This window comes from Dama dama, chromosome 19 (genome assembly GCF_033118175.1).
Source record: "Dama dama isolate Ldn47 chromosome 19, ASM3311817v1, whole genome shotgun sequence".
NCBI classification, from domain to species: Eukaryota; Metazoa; Chordata; class Mammalia; order Artiodactyla; family Cervidae; genus Dama; species Dama dama.
Window position 1 is genome coordinate 91,123,946 of NC_083699.1, and position 17,585 is coordinate 91,141,530.

Here is a 17,585-nt window from a genome sequence, read left to right on the forward strand (position 1 = left end):
CCAAGGAGTAAGTGTCTTTTAATTTCATGGCTGCCATCACCATCTGCAGTGATTTTGGAGCCCCCCAAAATAAAGTCTGACACTGTTTCCACTGTTTGCCCATCTATTTCCCATGAAGTGATGGGACCAGATGCCATGATCTTAGTTTTCTGAATGTTGAGCTTTAAGGCAACTTTTTCACTCTCCTGTTTCACTTTCATCAAGAGGCTTTTTAGTTCCTCCTCACTTTCTGCCATGAGGGTGGTGTCATCTGCATATCTGAGGTTATTGATGTTTCTCCTGGCAATCTTGATTCCAGCTTGTGCTTCCTCCAGCCCAGCGTTTTCTCATGATGTACTCTGCATATAAGTGAAATAAGCAGGGTGACAGTATACAGCCTCGGTGTACTCCTTTTCCTATTTGGAACCAGTCTGTTGTTCCATGTCCAATTCTAACTGTTGCTTCCTGACCTGCATATAGGTTTCTCAAGAGGCAGGTCAGGTGGTCTGGTATGCCCATCACTTTCATAATTTTCCAGAGTTTATTGTGATCCACACAGTAAAAGACTTTGGCATAGTCAATAAAGCAGAAATAGATGTTTTTCTGGAACTCTTTTGCTTTTTTGATGATTCAGCAGATGTTGGCAATTTGATTCTAAAATTCTACTGCTAGAATTAGCTAGGGTATCAAAAGACCCTAGCTGAACCTTACAGGTAATGTTTAAGAAGATCTAGAAAACTCCGTGGTTTTAACTTATTCATGTCTGTTAAAAATTTCCTCAGGCTTCCCTGGTGGCTCAGTAGTAAAGAATCTGCCTGCCAGTGCAGGAAACATGGGTTCGATATCTGATGAGGGAAGATCCTGCATGCTGTGGAGCAACTAAGCCCGTGTGCCACAGCTAGTGGGCCTGTGCTCTGGAGCCCAGGAACTGCAACTACTGAAGCTCACCTTCCATAGCTACTGGAGCTTGTGCGCCCTAGAGCCCATGCTCTGCAACAAGAGAAAAGCCCATGCAGCAGTGAAGACCCAGCATAGCCAAAAATAAAGCATAAATAAATTTTAAAAAGTTAAAAAAATAATGTCCTCATTAAAAGGGAGTTCTCAGGTTGGGACTCTTCTGGGGAAAGGTGTCACCATGCACAACAAACTAACTTTAAAAAGCATGTTGATTAAAAAAAAAAATTTAAGTGCACTTGGGAATTCCTTGAATTCTGTGCAATAAACATTTTTAAAACAAAAAACCAGCAAAAAAAAAAAACAAAAACCAAAAAAACCCTAGCTGAGCTGTATAGATTGGAGCAGCCCTTTCTTAGTCTCCATCTGAAAATGGCTCTCTGTTGTTTGAGAACAGCTCTTAAGCACATAGGAGGAGCCCCACCTCAGGCTTTTTATGTTGATGTCATGTTCACTCGTCAAATGTTTACTGAACACAGTCTGGGCCAGGCACCGAGCTAGGCCCTACAGCCTCTGCCCTCGTAGAAACAGCAGTCTAGACCAAAGGTTGGCAAACTCTGTCTGTAAAGGGACAGATAATAAGTATTTATCTGGGTTATGGTCTCTGTCTTGACTACCTAATTCTGCTCTTGTAGCACAAAAGCTGTTGTAGACAGTATGTAAGTGAATGAGCTTGTCTGTGTTCCAGTGAACTTTATTTGTGGACACTCACATTTTGATTTCTTACTGTCACATGTCACAAACTATTATTCTTTTGATTTTTTGAAAAAATTATGTATTTATTTGATTGCACAGGATCTTAATTGCTGCATGCAGGCTTTTCATTGAGGCATGTGGGATCTGGGTCCCTGACCAGGGCTTGAACTTGGGCCCCTGGCATTGGGAGTGCAGAGTCTTAGCCACTGGACCACCAGGGAAGTCCCTATTCTTTTCATTTTTTAAAAAAACTATTGAGAAATGTAAAAACCATTCTTAGTTCACAGGTAGTATACAAATAGGCAGTTGACCAGATTTGGCCTTCCAGCTGACTTTGTTGATCCCTGGTCTAGAATTAGCTTTTCTTCTGCTGCTGCTGCTTCTTCTTTTTTTTTTTTTTAAACAAATCTCTAGTAAAGAATCCATATAAGTATCTGAATTTAGTTATAAAGCTCTGTATGAATTTCTTCTCACAGGGAACTACCTTAATGATTATTTACATTATTCAAGTTCAGTGTTTAAAGATAATTAACTTCATCCAGGCCTTTACTTAATAAACAAGTCTCCCATCAGTTATTGGGAGACTTTCCAATAACTTTCCAATAATAATTTTCTGATATTTGCAGAAAATATCATTTCTGCAAATTGAGATGATTTTTCCATATACACATACATGTACACATAATATACAAGTGTGTTCACAACTGTATTACTTTTGAGGACTGTTGTGGTCAGTGTGCAGGTTGGTAAAGAATTTCCAGACATGAGGCAGAATGGAAGGAGAATAAAGTTTATTCGAGTAGAAGTCACTGTCTCAAGGGAGAGCCAAGCCCTTTCATAGGGTAGCAGCCAATTTTCATAGTCTCAAGACAGAGAAAATTCCTACTGGACTGGTGACCTTAGGTAATTGGTTAGGATGCTATAGGGTGGATAATAGGGAGGTATTTTACCTAAGATGGGGTCAGCAAACTGGCCAGTTTAGATCTGGAGGCTTGTGGCAACAATTACTATGGGGGTTTGGTCAGTTCCAGAGACTTTTATCCTGTGACCTTGGTACAGGGCTTCACACCTGTGACCCTTGGTATAGGGTTCCACATTCCACTAATGCTATGAAAACCATGAATCACAAGTATGTAAAATAATAGCTAATATCTACTGGGCACTTTACTATACATCAGACTCTTTTCTCAGCCCCTTGCTGTTTATTTTAATTAATCCTTCCCAGAACTCTATGAAGTTGAAAATATCATCATCATCTTCATTTTTTGGCTATGAAGACCAACACGCAGAATGACTCACCCAAGGTGATGTAGTTCATAGGAAGCAGAGTCTATATTCTTCAGAATTCTGACTCCAGCATCAGGGATCCTAGTGATAAATTACAACTTCCTGGGTACTAAAATATATGCATGAAAGTAGTTAAACTTTGTCTTTAAGTTTTATATAAGAAAATAGAAGTGGTGAATAAAGATTAAAAATTATTTTTTTCTGAGAAGCAAGCAGATGATTACAAAAGGAAACATTTAGGAAGCAAGTATTCTAATAGTTTTTCACTGATTTAATTTTAATTTGTTTCTGTCCATGAGCGAAGATAATTAACTTTGACTCTCAGTATGCTGAGAACTTCCTCTTTCCTAAATTATCACTGAGAATCAGGGCGGGGTTGGATTTACAATAGTATGGTGCATAATGTCCGCCTCAAATATCATAGTATGGATACTTTATATTTGTATATACATTTATAAAATACTTTCTTGTTTGTGATACTCTAGGTGGAAGCACTGTGTAACCTGCAAATCATATTCCAAAGTGATCATTGCTAGTCATTCCAGTGGCCCATTCCACTATAGATACAGCCTTAGTCCTACTTTCATTGCTCCTGAAGCTGGATCAGTAGAAAAGGTTAGGTCTCAAGGGAACACAACCTGTGAAAGATTCCTAGTGGACCATTGACCATTTCCCTCATTTACTTTTGGACCAGCTTTATGTTGAACCAGGAGGAAAAAGACTATAAAATCTATTCTTGTCCTGGGAAGTTTCTGAGAAGTAGGGCTGGACACATTATATTTTCTCATTCAATTACTGGCCTTAGAGGGAGAGAGGTGAGAAAGAGCAGGAAGTATTCTGGAAATCAAATATTTACCTTGACACTGACTCATTTATCTAATCTTACGGGCAAAGACCAGGAATTCCAAAGGTACCCTAACTTGTACCCCTCTGGGGTGAGTCTCTGGCACTGCAGTCATTTGGTGGTAGCATTGCAGTGCTTTCAGCCAGCTCATGGTACATGCCAGTAACAGGTGATTTGAGACAAGGAAAGATCTTTTTACATTTTTATTGCACAGTGATTGTTTCTTAATTAATAATTCTCTAAGTTTTTCTGTGGTCTAGCTTATTGCTAAATAAAAAGGGCCAGCAGGTGACAGGGTCTTTCTGAAAACAAACTTTAATTTGCTTTATATATAATTTATAAGTAAATGGACCCTAAAGTTCTATATCTGGTGACTTCAGATTATGGATATTTTGTCTTGTAGCAATACAGGATATAGCTACTTTTTCTTTCTGAGTCCTCATCTTTTAAAGACCTCAAGATGTTGGAAGAGGGATTGCCTTTTAAAAATATATTTGACTACCCCAAGTCTTAGTTTTGGCATATGGAATCTAGTTTCCTGATCAGGGATTGAACCCAGGCCCCCTGCACTGGGAGTGGGGAAGTCCTGGGAATGACTTTTTGAGTTTCTTCACCCTCTCTCTCTCCTCACCCTTCGTGAGTCTGGGCCACTTTAGAGTAAACATTTGCCCATTTGTTCATAATTCCTGTAATTACAGCTTCATGACTGAGAATGGAAGTAACCACCAAGTGAAGAGAAAAAAATAATGTTTCTTTCTCTCATGATCATAGCAATTTGATTTGAGTATCCCTTCCTCAGGGATATCCAAGAAAGTTAACAGCAGTAGGTAGTAGAGCTTGTGCCTAGTCACTGTTGGTTCGTGTATGTTCTGTGGGAGAATGGGGATGGTAGGGGATATAAGGCTGATGGTGAACTTTACCCCTTGTCTAAAGGGCATGATTGTCATTGGCCTAGTTCAGTGTTACCATGTGAAAATGTGGGCTAACTATTGCCAGTTGTTCTGATCTGAAAAGAGAAAATAGAAATCTGAATTTTATGCTAATCTTCTCATTTTTATATATTTGCTCCAAAATTTAACAAACACTCAGTGAGCCACAGAGGACACATGTCCAGGCAGGATTTGGCCCATGGTACCCCCTGGCAGCCAGGAGGGGCCTCTCAGTTTGGTGAAAATGAGATGAGTGCACCAGGGCATGGAGGCCATAGAATGCAAGACCTGGCTTGAGTTTCACTCTCTTCCCTCTTTTTTGTTTGGCTGACAAGGTTGTGTTGTAATTTTTCTGCTCATCTGAAGGAAAACCTTGTGCTTCCAGATTTCCAGAATCCAGATTTCCCTCCTGGAGGAGAAGAGAATGGGGATGTTGAACTCAGCTGGGGACTTCAGGAGCTGAGTGCAACCGAACAGAGGTGGGGCAAGGCTGGTTACACCACAGGATTTGAAACCAGGCTGCCTTCTGAGAGCTGAGATGCAAATGCATCTCTGCAGGATCTGGGCAGGCGGACAAAACATGGCACAAAACAGAGCTGCCAGGCCCAAGGATGGAGCAAGGCTTGAAAGGGTGGCTGAGAGATGTCCAGGGAGCTGAAGAACAGCTCAAGGGCTTGGCTTAGCTGTGGGTGAGGAGGGGGTTGTTAAGCCACTCAACCTGGTCTGGATGGTTGTTGATCATTGACCCAGAGAAGTAATCTAGGCTGAATTTCATGAAGGTCTTGTATCTTCTCGTCTCCGTCTACACCACTTGGGTGACAACTCCATGTTCTCCAAGAGCAGGAACATGTGTGTATGTGATAGTTGCTCAGTTGTGTCTGACTCTTTCAGACCCCATGAACTGTAGCCCACCAGGCTTCTCTGTTCATGGGATTCTCCAGGCAAAGTACTGGAGTGGGTTGCCGTTTCCTTCTTCAGGGGATCTTCCCAACCCAGGGATTGAACCCACATCTCCTGAAGTAGCAGGCAGATTTTGTACCTGCTGTGCCACCTGGGAAGCCTGAAAAAAAAGAGATGCATTTCCCAAATGCTTGTACTTGGGGAAGATGTCTTTTGGCTTCATCCCACCTTTCTAGAGGCTTGGTATGAAATTATGCCTCCCTGGGTATATGCAACCTCAACGAAATAGAGAGATTATGGTTCCCTTTATTTTCCCCACAACACAACCTCTTGTAAACACAGCCAGTCTAAAGGGGAAGCTTGTTTCCATTAAATATTTAATCTTTCTAGATACTGTTCCAGGAATGAAAATTGCTAAAAAATTCAAACTACCTCTGCTTATAAATGCTTTGCTTTGGTTTCATCTGGAAATGGAATTATGGTGGTGTTAAAATCACATGAACTGAATAGTTGCTTGTTCCCAAGAACTGTGTTCAACCTGTTGCCATAACCCTGTGGCTAGGTAGATCATTCCCTTTGTACAAATGAGACGACTGAGGCACAGAGAACTTAAGTGACTTTCCCCAAACACTCAAAACACTCCCTTCTTGAGAATTTAAAGCAGAATCAAATCCAGATTTGTTTATATGAAAGTTATGCCCTTGGCCTTCTTGTCTACTAGATGGGCCAGCTCCCGGGTTAACTCCCAATATGAATTGCATTTTGGGCTTTGGTCAGAATAGCAGAGGTCTCCAGTGGTTGGTGGGAGAAGTGGATAATGTTTCAGCAACATTAGTCATTTGTTAGATGAAAAAATTCAGAAATTCTTCATTTTGATTCTATCCAGATTACTGAGCCCTACTCTAAAACTTTGGAATAAGTGTCTCTGGAGATGAGATCCAGGAATCTGCGTTTACTGTAAGCTCCACTGGTTGTTCCTGTGACTGCTGATGAGAACCACTGTGTTGAATTGCTGGGTAGCACTTAATGTTTACTGCAGGGATCTTCAAGCTCCAGTAGGATTCAGACAGGCATTTCTGTTCACCATTATTGGCAGAATGTTGAATATTTGAATTTTTGTCATGTTTTTCTCTTTAAGTGGCTAACATGAATATTTGACTTCCAATATGAGGGTATGTATATCCTACTGGAGGGAAAATTTTAGGAGAATTGTAAAGCTGATGTTGGCCCCTATCCCCAAATATACTCTTCCTTTCCCTCTGCTTCCCCCAAATGCTAACTGTTCTCTCTGTGGACAATCCAAGGCCTAGGTGATAAGAACAAAACTGTCTAAACTTGTTTTAGTTTTCTGTTGCTCTTGTAACAGAATACCACACATTCAGTAGTTTAAACAACACAAATTTATTATCTTATAGTTCTGTAGGTCAGAAGTCCAATATGGGTCTCATTGGGCTAAAATCAAAGAGTCATCAGGAGACACTGTGTTCCTCTATGGAGGCCCTAGAGAAAGATCCTTTCCATGGCTCCTTCAGAGTATTGGCGGAATTCAGTTTCTTGAGGTGGTGAGCCTGAGAGCCCCGTTTTTCTACAGGATGTAAACTGAAGGCCATTCCCAGCTTCTAGAAGTCACCCGCATTCCTCAGCTGTGATCTGTTTCCCTCCATTTTCAAAGCTGGCAGCTGCCCTTCTCACTCATTGAAGTTGTTCCACTTCTTCCTATTTCTTCTCTCAGCCCAGCAGGGGAAAGTTCTTTGCTCTTAATGGTTCAGGTGATTAGATTGGCCCTATCTACATAATCCAAGATACTCAACTCTTTCCCAAAGCCCATGCATATCCTTAGTCACTTCTGCTAAGTCACATGTTGCCATGCAGGATAAGAAGTTCACAGGTTCTGGGGATTAGGACGTGGGCCTCTTTGCGTGTGTGCTCAGCCACTTCAGTTGTGTCTGACTCTTTGCCATCCTATGGACCATAGCCCACCAGGCTCCTTTGTCCATGGTATTCTCCAGACAGGAATACTGGAGTGGGTTGCCATGCCCTCCTCCAAGGGATCTTCCCAACCCAGACTCGAACCTGAGTCTCTTATGTCTCTTGCATTGGCAGGTGGGTTCTTTACCACTAATGATGGGCCTCTTTGGGGGAGTATTATTCTGCCTGTCACAGACATATTGTCTGCCTTTGTTTGACAAATAAGACAGTAGGAGTTGTCATTGACACTGGGACTTCAGGCATTAATGTTGATACATAGGAGAAAATGTGACAACAGGATCGTTTTCTCAGTTGAAATAATTTCATGGTCAATTTCTAAAGCATGTAATTCGAGAAAGGATGTTTCAGGACTTTTGTCCAATCAAGCAGAGCTGCAGCATCACTTATCTCTGTGTGTTACAAAGTGGGTAATGCCCAGAGTGCCTGCTTTTCTGGTCATTTAGAGTCAGAAAAAAATGGTATTGATGTGAAATAGGCACATTCAGCCAGGATATTGGCTTTCATTTGGCCACTGATGCCACTCACTGTCAGGCTTCTGCAGTTTTGATTGTATCCTTCTGATTTCCTAGTCTGCCCTTCTAGCTTTTTGCCCATTTATCTGTAACAGTACATATTTATGGCAAATTCTGATACCTACTCATTCTAAGAAACACTTTCCAAGGTGCTGAAAAGTATATCTACTCATTTTTCCCAGTTGCTGAATTCAAATGATAAAAAGAATCTATATTATCTCCCAGTCTTTCAAAGGCTCTTTTTGAGTTCTTCTCTGGATGTCTTCCTTCATAAGTTCCTGTTCAACACTGAAGAAGCCCGTCATATCTTGGACATAGTCGGTACCCAAAACTACTTATGGATTTAAAGAAGTAAAACTTAAAACAATAGCAATTGTATTGTCTGTACACCCCAATTCTGCAAGATGTGTGTACTTATTGTTTCCTTACAAGGTTGTTAACAAAGAGAACATTGCTAAGAATGTCAAGAGTAGGTGAGGAAAACAGGGATTGTTGCAGATGAAGTTTCCAATTCTCCTTTACTGAATATATTAAATTATATTCAGTCAGTACCTAGAAGTATATTGGGAGTAAGGGAATAGACTAAAAAGGGAGTCTGTTTTTGAATATTCAATGATGTATAGTATGTGTGCAGAAAAATATACATATGGTAAATGTGTAACGATGAACTTTTACAAAATGATACTCCCATGAAATCAGCATCTATATCAAGAAACCAGAATTGTTATCAGCCCCCCAGAAACCCTCCTGCTTCCTTTTAGTGGTTACTACTGTCAAGGGTAATCACTACCCTGATGCTTTAGAAGTTTGAGAAATGGACTGTTTTTAAAATAGAGAAAAATTCTTATAATTATGGTGAAAATACTTCTTTTGAACAAATTCCCAAGCAAAGGTATGTGGGTTTGTTGTTGTTGTTTAGTTGCTAAGTTGTGTCTGACTTTTTGCAACCCCATATACTGTAGCCTGCCACGCTCCTCTGTCCATGGAATTCTCCAGGCAAGAATACTGGAGTGGGTTACCATTCCCTTTGCTAGAGGATCTTCCCGACCCAGGGATCAAACCCGGCCTCCTGCCTTGGAGGCAGGTTCTTTATCTCTGAGCCACCTGAAGCCCCATGTGGGTTTACAGAGATTTAAAAAAATCTCTCCTGCCCTGAATGTGCATTTAAGTACAAAATGGTAAATTCTTTTCTAAATATTCTTGCTTTATTTGATAGTTTGAGTTAAAAAGCAACTTTGAGTCAGATTATTTCTCAATATTTATTGAATATTTTAAGGGTTCAAACAACCCCTTTGCCTCAAATACTCCCAAGTTGTTAAAACTGTACCAGGCACTTGACCCTGATTGATGACTTGGCACCACATCTGTTTCTAAATATTTTTTTATTGAGATAAAATTAGTATATTTTATATTTTCTCTGGAACTTTGGTTGAGGTTCATAGTAGTGTACTCAAAAAAAAAAAAAAAAGCTGTTGTCAGCAAGGGTGGTAGTCCCCATACCACATATTTTAACTGTCTACCACAACACTTTCTTAGCTGAGTGTAAAGTGAAATTGCTTGTAGCAAAATGAAATGGATAATATGTTAGAAAAATTGGATTCAGGGCTGTAGTTCTCTTATTCCCTATTCATTCTCTGTATTCAAGGATGTCAAAACATTATTTCTAAATGTAAAACATTGGGAACAACCTTGCCTAACCAACATGAGTGCTTAAGTAAATTGTGGTATAGTCATAATGTGGACCGTTACGAAACTGTAAAGGCCTGTTTCAAAAAAATGCTTAACTATATGGAAAACTTCTTAATAGAATTAACTATGTACTGAAAAATACCAGCTTTGTAAAAAAAAAAAAAAAAAGTGCATTCTTGCACATGTGTGTAGACGAAAGACTTGAAATTCATAACCCGTTGGCTCAGGTTGTTTCTAAATGGTGTGCTTGAGTGCAACTTAAATTTTTTTATTTTACAAATATTTTCATTTTATAGATTTCAAAAATCAGAAAATAACTACACAGAATCCTTTTTTTTTTTTTAAGATGTGTTGGGCAGATAATGACTTCTACTGAGAAGCAAAGTCTTTGAGGGAAATAAGACATGGCAAATAAATGGCCTAGTCAAGAGGTGGACAGAATTCCGCACCACAGCCACAGGGTCACAAGCATCTATTCATGAGTGATCATCCTTGAAATAATGGAATTTTCAGTGCAAGAAACTTTAATGTTCACTTCATCCAATTTTCTATGTAAGAAACCCCAAAACAACAACATCTGCCCAAAATGTACTTTGAGCCTAAGTTGGAGCCGACCCAGTGAAGAGACCCCCAGTGTTCCAGAGACAGCCCAGGTTGGTTGTGGAGCACTTGGCTAGGATATGTTTCCTTATGTTGATGTGGAATTTGTTTCTTGGTATTTCTGCTTGATGGATCTAGTTCTAGCATCTTGTGGCCATACAGAGCAAGAGAAAGCCTTTCTTCATTACAGGTGCCTTTCACATATTTAAATATATGTATGTGTATTTTTAGCAATCATTGAAGTGTAAGTTAGGTATAATAGGCTGTGCCCATTTAAAGTGTACTTTTTTTCTTTTTGGATGTGCTGGATCTTCATTGCTGCAAGCAGACTTTCTCTAGTTGCAGTGAGAGCGGCTGTCTACTCTCTAGGTGTTGTGTGGACTTCTCACTGCTGTGGCTTCTCTTGTTGTGGCTCACAGGCTCTAGAGTACACTGGTTATCGTACCTGTGGCATAGGAGCTCATCTGCCCTGCTCTGTGGCATGTGGAATCTTCCCGGACTAGGAATTAAACACATGTCCCCCACACTAGGGTCCCAGGTGGCGCAATGGTAAAGAATCTACTGCCAATTCAGGAGACACAGGGGGCTCAGGTTTGATCCCTGGGTTGGGAAGATCCCCTGGAGAAGGAAATGGCAACCCACTCCAGTATTCCTTCCTGGAAAATTCCATGGATGGAGGAGCCTGATGGGCTACAGTCCATGGGATCGCAGAGAGTTGGACATGACTGAGCTTGGAAGCACATACCACCCTCCCAACCCCCTCACTAGCATGTGGATCCCCAACCCCTGGGCCCCCAGGGAAGTCCTTGGTGTGTTGTGACAGAGTATACACCCTTAAAATCACAGCACAATCACAATGCAGAACATTTTCATCACTCCTTAAAGTTTCCTCATGTCCCTTTGCAGTCCATCCCTCCTTCAGACCCTGTTCTAGGCAACCATAGATCTACCTTCAGTAACCATCGATTAGTTTGTATTTTATAAAATTTCATATAAATGGAATAATACAGTAGGTACTTTCTTTTTTTTAAAAAACTGGCTTGTAGCATAACTTTTTCTTTCACTTTGTGAAGCAGTTTTGCTCCATTCTTCACTTTTATGGAGCCATCATAAAAGGTGTTTCAGACTTTGTCTTCAGAGAACTAACCCTTTAGTGAAAATGTATTATAGACTTTATGAGTAAACCTTCGCTCACTTAAAAAGTAGAGTTGAATTATAATCCTTGAGGGTAGTTTCCAGCTTTAACACTGTTTCATTCTATGTAATGCTTCTATTTACTGCTCAAAGCTAATGCTGTACATTTGATTGAAATTAGTCCAGTGACAATTTTTTTTTAAAAACTCAGTAGGCCGTAGGGCTTTGTTGTTTCAATTTTTAAAGTTTAACACAGTTTCCTTGTTATTTTATGAATCTCAATGTATACATAATTACTTAATGATTTTTCGCATGGGGAAGGAAAGCTACAGTGGCAAAGGAACATTTATAAAATTCATGTAAGACCTCTTAGGGCAGGCAGTCCCATGTTGTAGGAACTTCTTCCTTCTACCTGTTTTAGTAGAATCTAAAAGGTGAGTATCCTGACATATATATGTACTTAAATATGTATATGGTGAATATCGTGGTATATTTTAAGCTGTACAGTCATAATCAAACAGATAAGATGATGACATTCACATTTTTGCCTTTTTTTTTTTTTTTATAGTTCCAAACCACACCCAGTGCAAATTGGCCTTACTACTTGAGACCAATCATTTTTTGAGATTGAAATCTATAGTAGTAGGCAGAACACTTTAGTATGGAGTTAGTTGCTTGTTTTCTTTGGTCAGATACTGACTTTGACAGAAGATTATTTGAAAATAGACAAAGTGACTGAATTTTGAATCTTCTGAATTGTTCTCTTGGATGTCCAAATCTCAGGTGATCACACCAACAGAAACAGGTATGCAAAAATTTCCCTTATGTTGATAGGAAAATACAGCCTCAGATTCTAGAGCTGCTTTTTTAAAATGTGATTGTTAAATTGAGATAAACCTCCTCATGTTTGTTGTTGTTTTTAGTGCATTCTTGCTTTGGGAGTCTAGGTAACTCTGCATAATCAACGCACAGTGACCATGATGTGAGGGTCACATAATTTTTAATTCTCTTAATCTTTCTGTCTTAAAAATTATTTCTTTCTTAAGTGATACTTGCTGGGTAAGAAAGGACTGTTTAGATTTATTCAGGATTTGATAAAAAATTAAATTCATAATTTTTGTTTTGGCATTAAGTTTCCCTTTAGAAAGATATATGCAATTTTAGAAAAATGCTAATATGACTGAATATTCTCTTTTTGTGTCATCTAGAATGTATATGTATTATTGCTTCGAAGCCTGATTCTTTCATTCTGATGAAACAGCACTTGTAGTCTATAGTTTAGTCATGTAGAAGCGAAACTCCTCTTCTTTTCCTAAAGAATTTCTATAGATATATGAAACAAATATCAATAGAGGATATTGTAGGTGCTAGGGCTATGACATGATTATATACATCCACCTGGAGTCTGAGGAAGACATCTTATTTGAAATAAATTCTTTACCATTATTTTTGCTCACCTATATTTTGAAGTCTTGGAGATAGTGCTTCTGCTTCAAAGCTTGTTTTCACTGTTTCACTGAATTTGAGAAGAGACTGTAGGTTTTCAGAAAGGGCTTCCTATAAACTGTGTACAAATTCTAAAACACAGGTTGCCTTTCATAGTGAGCCTTTTTAATGGTTTCTGAAATTGGCTAAAGAATCTACATATCTTTACCCCACATAGTCTTGGTGTCTGTAGCTGCCTTAGTTTAGCTCTTTTTCTCAGTAAAGCAGAAAATGTACAGTTCCCAGCCCTGTAACACTGAGACGCTCTTGAATGATACATGTCGAGGAAACCTAGATACTGGTATCACTGGCAATTTGCATCGGTCTTATTGCCAGAGAATGAAAGACTCTTGAGTTTTCTTGAGAGAGACCAGCTTTTAAAAAGTTAAGTGTGTTTCCTTTGTGCAGTGACCTGAGGTCTCACACTGAAGTAGAAAGTTAAGACTTATCTGTTCCGCTCTGTGAAGCAGTCAACTGTTGATTCAGAGTCATCATAGAGTAGGGTGACTCTGGCTCTTATTAGAGAGACAAACACATCATGACCAATTAACTCTGGAGACTGAGTGCCATGGACAAATTCCACATAATTCTTAAAAAAAAAAAAAAAGAGGCACCAACTCTTGAAGGCTTTCTCAGGAGCCAGAATTGAATTCTCTTTCCTGTATTATGCCCAGAGTCCAACAAAGGCTGTGCCCTCCTGCCAGCCCTTTCATAATGAACAAGCCAAGTGTTCAGTTGTGTTCTTGTGGAGGAGGGGGATAACATTCCTTTATGATCCCCAGTTTAGATCAGCTTACCACCCAAAGCATGATATTTGATTACCCTTATTATGTTACTTTGCGTAACATATGTTGCTAATGGTGTGGCCTTATCTAGCCATTTAAAAGTCTGTGTTCATGCTGCTTTACTGGTCAACGCTATAAAAGCCCCTATTGCTAAGGACCCTAGTAATAAGTAATATGAACCGATGAAGAGGGAGCAGGACTTGGGTTAGGCATGCACTGCAGGTACATGCATCTTGAACTCCTGAATATATTCCACTGAGTTCCTGATGCCCATTTTTTCTTCTAAGTACTGATTTTAATCTCTAATATTCAGTGTGCCTGGGCCTAAATTGCTTTGAGAATGATAAAAGTTTGTTGGCCTTTTCTGATAACATTCTTCTTTAGCATTGAGGTTTCTATAGTTCCTTCTTTTTCATTCCTTCCAAAAGTTTCTGACTCAGTTCTCAGTCTTGCAGGATAGAAGACATGCTGTCATTAACCAGTAGGAGCAAATGGGGAGAATTATCCTTTTACCTATTCCAGTGGAGGTGGAAAGTTAAGTGGTTTTTCCTTGGAGTAATGGCCTTTAGGCTTTCTTTCTATTTCTTTTTTCTTTACATTTTAATTTTATATGTACTATAATTGACTTACAATGTTGGGTTAGTTTCAGGTGAACATAGGCTTTTTTCATTGTTCTACTCCCATTAGTTAAAAAACAACTTTGTTTTGTGGATACAACACTTTCAAGGTATACATTTTTAACTTACTAATATATTCAAGTACTACTTAATGTATATGTGATATATACTAGAGTCCATGTAAAAATAAATTTGAAAGAATAAGGTAATTTTTTTAAGTGTATTGTTAATTAGAAGGATTTTATAATACCCTTAGCAGACATGATGCAAGAGGCAATATAGTTTATTTTATTTTTTAATTAGAGGAAAATTGCCTTACAATGTTGTATTGGTTTCTGTGGTACAACAGTGTAAATCAGTCATAACACTATATATATATATATACACACACATATTATATATATATGTATCTCCCCTCTCCAGGAGCCTCCCTCCCCTCCCCCCACCCTCCATGGAACAGGAGCCTGGGCCCCAGGCACAATGAAAATAGTACCATCTTTGATACCAGCAGATGACCTAGGCTGTGTAGGTTTACCTTACCTGTTTACCTGTTTTATTCTCATGTAAAATGAGAACAAAATAATACGAGGAAACATAATATTGGGTTGGCCAAAAACCTTTTTCCATAAGATATTGCAGAAAAATCTGAGCAAACTTTTTGGTCAGCCCAATACTATTATAGTGTGTGTGTGTTTATGTATGTGTATGTATATATAATCATGATAATAATGTTTTCAGTTTTGTTTAACTCACTGGGTTGATGGGAGAGTTGAAGGTCATATGTGAAAGTACTTTATGAGTTAACGTGTAAGACTTAATTCTCTTGCATATGGGACATGTTGGTCATTTTCTTTAGTCTTTGGTTTTAGGCCACTATGAAGAATCAGTTTCATGCTTATTTTTTCTCTCACAAAGTTGAGGTCATTATTATTAGCTAAGAATAAAATCTCTAGTAAATTTGCCTGGCATGCTTATACTAACTGAATAAACAGAGTTATAGGAAAAACCCATCACATTAAAACATACAAACAAAAAAACATGGAATCAGCCTATTAAAGTTATTTTAAGATACTAGAATTAAGTAAAAATTTCCAAGATTGCGGAAGTTGGGTAGGGTCAGACTAACTCTGTAAGCAGAATGATTAAATTACCCTGGGGCAGGTCCAGCATACCTTCCTGGGCCCAACCTTATATGGAACAGTGGAAACGTGGACCTTGACACTTGTTTGAATTATATGACTCTAGTGCTCACCCAGCTGAGTGGTGTTGGGCAAGTTTCTTAACCTTAAGAGAGCTTGAGTTTCTTTATCAGTAAAAATAGATGTGACCACTACTTTGGGAGGTTGTTTTAAGGATTAGAGATAATTTATATCAAGTGCCTGGCAGTAGATTCTCTTAGTGTGTACATAGTATCAACTTAAAAAAAATTACACTGTTCCATGTTTGTGCATTCCTGTGTCCACGCAGATCTGCTGTTATAACCCCCATCCATCATTTAGCCTTTCATTCCAGATGTTTTTTTATTTAAACTTAGAGGATGAAATGGTTGGAGGGCATCACCGACTCAATGGACATGGGTTTGGGTAGACTCTGGCAGTGGTGATAGACAGGGAGGCCTGGCGTGCTGCGGTTCGTGGGGTCACAAAGAGTCGGACACAACTGAGCGACTGAACGGAAGAACAAAATCCTGACACTCTTAAGCATTTCCTCTTATTTCCAAATTTAAATATTACCTTAGGGAAGTTGCTATATAATTTACTCTGAAAACAGGCTTTCGACTATATTTTCTTAAGACTGAATAAAGAGGATGATTAAGTAAGATGCTCTATGGAAAGCAGGACCATTGTATACATATGTTTGTAGGATGTTCCCTAATGTAATATTATTCTGTTCAAATTTTCTTTAATATTTTTAATTATAAGATAAAGCATGCAGAAGAATAGAATAATATAATAAACGCTCATTTTCTCTACCCCGATTTAAGAAATGTCAGTAATTTGTATGTATCAGCTCTTTATTTTCTCTAAGAAATAAAACACTCATGATATGATTGAAGGCCCTCTCCCATTTAATCCCTTTCCTCATCTGAAATTGGCATGTGTTAGTTATTCTTTCTGTCCATCTTACTATTTTTCCATGAACACTTTTCATTAATAATATAAAGTACTTGAAACTTTTTACAAATATCTGCTATACAGCTTTCTCATTTAACATATGTGTTCATGATTTTTTTTCTTATTAATACAGATAACTACTTCATTTTAACTTGTGGAGTATTTCACTAAATGAATATTCTAAAATTATCTAGTCTTCTGATGATAGACATTCAGGTTGTTTCCAGTTTTTTGATACTATAAATAATGGTGTGCTTTTACCTATATTTTGACTTATTTATACAAGATTTCCTCTGGGATGAATTACTAGAAGTAGAGTTGTGGGTCATAGAATATGCATATCTTCACCTCTTTTAGATGTACTACTTTGGAGAGCAATATGGCAGCAAGAGTGACCATCTCTTATACTCTCTCCAGCATGTGGTATCTCCGTCAGTTTTATTTTTGGCAGCCTGATGGGTTGAGGATGTTAGGTCATTGTTTTCATTTGTCTTTTCTGTTTTATGTAGCTATTAAAAGAATGTTTAAAATCTATGCCATCACTCCATTAAATAATCATACATGTACATAGGTATGTATATATAAATGAGTATTTGTAAATTTAAATAGTTTAAAAGGGTATTGGATAGACTATTCAGAAGCACCTTACCTCAGTATTAATAGTGGGGCATTATTAGCCCTTTGAGCATGATTTGTCAGCCTCAGCACTGTGGAAATTTTGGACTGGATAACTCTTTGTTACAAGGGGATATCCTGTTCATGGTATGGTATTTAGCAGCATCTCTGGTCTCAACACACTAGATGCCTATAACACCTCTTCACTCATGAGAGTCAGAAATGTCTCTAGACATTGCCAGATGTCCTCTGGAGAGCATAATCATCTCCTGCTGAGGAACCACAGCCCAAGACTAAACTCTGTTTTGTCCTGCCTAACAGAGCTTAAACATAAGACCCCCAAAGAATTAAACCCTTCCCAAGGATTTTTCTGCATTTGAGAACAAAGATCAAGAGTGGTTATAGGGCTTTTTTTTTCTTTCTGCAGAAACAGAAAAAAACAAATCAAATGAGATC

The 17,585-nt window shown here is 38.6% G+C and overlaps 1 protein-coding gene across 2 annotated transcripts in view; it reads left to right on the forward strand.

Annotated features, from left to right (window-relative positions):
• The window catches only part of PLS1 (plastin 1), a 116,557-nt gene that overhangs the window by 16,982 nt on the left and 81,990 nt on the right, over window positions 1–17,585 (forward strand). The window contains exon 1 of one of the 2 annotated variants that reach the window (XM_061167792.1): window positions 12,146–12,318. The exons of the other annotated variant lie outside the window; for it this stretch is intronic. The gene's annotated coding sequence lies outside the window, so the exon portion shown is untranslated. Of the gene's footprint in view, window positions 1–12,145; window positions 12,319–17,585 lie in introns of those variants that run through there. 2 annotated transcript variants of the gene reach the window in all.